Genomic DNA, 3,972 nt, shown 5'->3' with positions numbered 1-3,972 from the left:
TGGGACGAGAGGCAAAGTCTGCAGTACTTTGTTGTTCCTATTATTTTCTTGCTAAGTCGTGTCTCTTTTGCAACCCCATGGACTGTAGCCTGCCAGGCTCCTCTGTTCATGGAATTTCCATGGGATTTCCTAGGCAAGGATTCTTGAGTGGGTTGCCATTTCCTCCTCCAGGAGATCTTTCTGAACCTAGGGATCAAACCCACATCTCCTACGTGGGCAGGTGGATTCTTTTCCTCTGAGCCTCCAGGGAAGTCAGTCCCCTATAGTACTGCTCCTGTATATTTTAAATGTTGGCTATTTTTATCCAGGGCTTCCCAAGTGACCCAGTGGTAAAGAATCCACCTGCCAGTACAGCAGATGCAGGAAGACCAAAGTTCGATCCCTGGGTCAGGAAGATTCCCTGGAGAAGGAAATGGCAATCCACTCCAGTATTCTTGCCTGGAGAATCCCATGGACAGAGGAACCTAGCGGGTTGTGGCCCATGGGATTGCAATGAGTCGAACATGACTAAGCACACGCACACACACACACACACACACGCACACACATTTTTATCTATCATGAGCTTTTTACATTCATTTGATTTTTTAAAAATATGGCATTACAAATATCATTTATCTTAATCATCAAGATTTTGGTGTCCCTCAAATTTTGCACCAAAGCAAATCCCTTGGACTGCAAGGAGATCCAACCAGTCCATTCTGAAGGAGATCAACCCTGGGATTTCTTTGGAAGGAATGATGCTAAAGCTGAAACTCCAGTACTTTGGCCACCTCATGTGAAGAGTTGACTCATTGGAAAAGACTCTAATGCTGGGAGGGATTGGGGGCAGGAGGAGAAGGGGACCACTGAGGATGAGATGGCTGGATGGCATCATGGACTCGATGGACGTGAGTCTGAGTGAACTCCAGGAGATGGTGATGGACAGGGAGGCCTGGCGTGCTGCGATTCATGGGGTCGCAAAGAGTCGGACACGACTGAGCAACTGAACTAACGAACTAACTAAGTTAATTACTCGTCTCACCCTGGTCCCAGCCTAGGTTCCGAGCACTCTTCTAGATTCTTACATGCATTAATTCACTTAATTCTGGTAAGAATGCTAAGAAAGATGGGGAAATTGAGGCACAAGGGAATGTTTAACTTGATCATGGTCACATGGCTTCTTTCCCATCAGCAAGCAGATTCTAAAATTCATGTGGAAATGCAAAAGATCCAGAATTGGATTGAAAAAGAACAAAGTGGAGGACTCACAATCCCCAAATTCTAAACTTAATACAAAGCTACAGTAATCTAGAAAATGTGGTTTCAGCTTAAAGCCAGACGCAGATCAAAGAAACAGACCAAAAGAGTAGAAGTAAATCCCTAAGTTGCTTTTTGACAAGGATGCCAAGATAATTCAATGGGGATAATCTTTCAACAAGAGGTGCTGGGACCAGTCAATATCCACATCCAAAAAATAAATTTGGATCCCTTCCTCGCATTATACACAAAGAATAATTCAAAATGGATCACAGACTTAAAGGTAAGAACTAAAACTATACAATTTTTAGAAGAAAACGTCAGAGTAGATCTTTGTGACCTTGAGTTAAATACAGCCTTCTTAGATCTAACACCAAAAAAAGCACAAGGGACTTAGGAAGAAAAATAGATAAAATGGACTTTATCAAAATTTAAAACTCTTCTGCTTCAAAGATCACCATCAAGAAAGTGAAAGGATAAGCTACAGAATGGTAGACAGTATTTGTAAATCATGTATGTGATAAAGGGTTTGTAACAAGAATATTTTTTTAAAAATCACCTACAATCCAAAAATTAAAAAAAAAACAATAAACCAACTGAAGAGTGGGCAAAGCATTTGAACTGACATTTCTTCAAAGAAGATATACAAATGGTAAATAAACACATTAAAAGATGGTCAATATCACTAATCATTAGGCAAATCAAAGCCATAAGACACTGTGTCATGCCTACCAGTGTGACTAAAATAAAAAAATAGACCGTAATAAGTGTTGGTAAGGTTATGAAGGAGCTGGAACTAGTATACATTAGTGGTGGGAATGTGAAATGATGTAGCCGCTTAGGAAAACAGCAATTCCTCAAAATGTTAAATATAGAGTTATCATTTAACCCAGTCATTCCACTCCTAGGTATATAAGCAAGAGATATGAAAATATATATTTGCACAAAAACTTGTACTTGAAAGCTAATATCTTCATTATTCATAGTAGCCACAAATTGAAAGGAACTAAAATGTCCATCAATGGACATTTTATCCAATGATTAGATAAACAAAATGTGGTATATCAATAACATGGAATACTCTTTGATTATAAAAAGGTATGAAATACTGATATACGTCATGACGTGGATGAACCTTGAATACATTTTGCTAAGTGAAAGAAGCTAGTCACACATGGAAAAAATGATATTTTATGATTCCATTTGCACAAAATATACAGGCTAGGCAAATACATGGAATGAGGAAGCAGACAACTGGTTTTCGTCTAGGACTGGGTAAGAGAGAAGGGACTGGGGGAGGGGAAGCGAGTGTGACTTCTCATAAGTATGGGATCTCTTCTGTGGGCTGATGAAAATATTCTAAAATTAGTTGTGCTGATGTTTGCATAACTCTGTGAGAAATCAGTGAATTGTGTGTTTTAAAAGCGTGAATAGTACAAGAGGTGAATTACATCTCAATAAAGCTGTTAAAAAAGTAAGCTGATAAAGAAAGTAGATAGAAAGACCAAAAAAATATGAGAGAATAGTGATGAGAGAAACTGCCTGACAATTAAGCTTAAAGCAAGTTTATTAAAAGGAACATTTAAAAAGCAATTGTTGGAAAGGATTCATTGCAGAGTTTAAATCCTTTTTTATTATGGAAAAACTTTAAATATAACCAAACCAAAGGGAAGCATAAAGCACAGGCCCATGTGTCCATCACCCAGTCCAGCAATTTTCAACTCATGGCCCATCTGCTTTGAGCTCTTCTCCCACTCACTCCCTTGTCTTGAGTTTCTGAAGCAAATCCCAGAATCGTGTTGTCCCTTTATTGCAGGAATATTGTTAAGGATATTACCCATCATGTTGCCTGTCTTCCTCATGAAGACCTGTGGGGAGACTTTCTTTTTAACCTCTGTATTTGGAAAAGGTAAGTTTTTTCGTTCGTTCGTTAGTTTGGCCGTGCAGCTTGTGGGATTTTAGTTCCCTCACCAGGGAACTGAACCCCAGTTCTCAGGCATGAGAGCATGAAGTCCTAACCACTAGACCACCAGGAAATTCCCAGTTTTGTTTTTTTCCTTCTGAGCAATGGATTTGCTTTCATATATGTGTGTGTGTGTGTGTGTGTGTGTTAGTCGCTCAGTTGTGTCCGACTCTTTGTACCCCACGGACTGTAGCCTGCCAGGCTTCTCTGTCCAAGGGATTCTCCAGGCAGGAATACTGGAGTGGGTTGCCATGCCCTCCTCCAGGGGATCTTGCTGACCCAGGGATCAAATCAGGTCTCTTGCATTGCAGGCGGGCTCTTTACCATCTGAGCCAACAGGAAAGCCCATATCTGTGTATATCTGTATCTGTATCTATAATTTTATTTATTAATTTTTGTCTGTGCTAGGTCTTTGTGGCCATGTGGGCTTTTCTCTAGTCACGGCAAGAGGGGGCTACTCGCTAACTGTGGTGCACGGGCTTCTCGTTGTGGTGGCTGAGCACGGGCTCTAGGGCCCACGGCTTCAGTGGTTATGGTTCACGGCTCAGCAGTTGCAGCCCCTGGGCTCCAGAGCACAGGCTCAGTAGTTATGGCACATGGGCTTAGCTCCTCCGAGGTGTGTGGAATCTTCCCAGACCAGGGATCGAACCCATGTCTCCTGCATTGGCAGGCAGATTCTTTACCACTGAGCTACCAGGGAAGCCCAGCAATAGGTTTGCTTTCTTTGTTTAGATAAAAGGCATTGTATTTAGCCACAGATTCCTTTCTGC

Source organism: Ovis aries, chromosome 13 (genome assembly GCF_016772045.2).
Source record: "Ovis aries strain OAR_USU_Benz2616 breed Rambouillet chromosome 13, ARS-UI_Ramb_v3.0, whole genome shotgun sequence".
NCBI classification, from domain to species: Eukaryota; Metazoa; Chordata; class Mammalia; order Artiodactyla; family Bovidae; genus Ovis; species Ovis aries.
Note: the sequence above shows the minus strand (reverse complement) of the source record.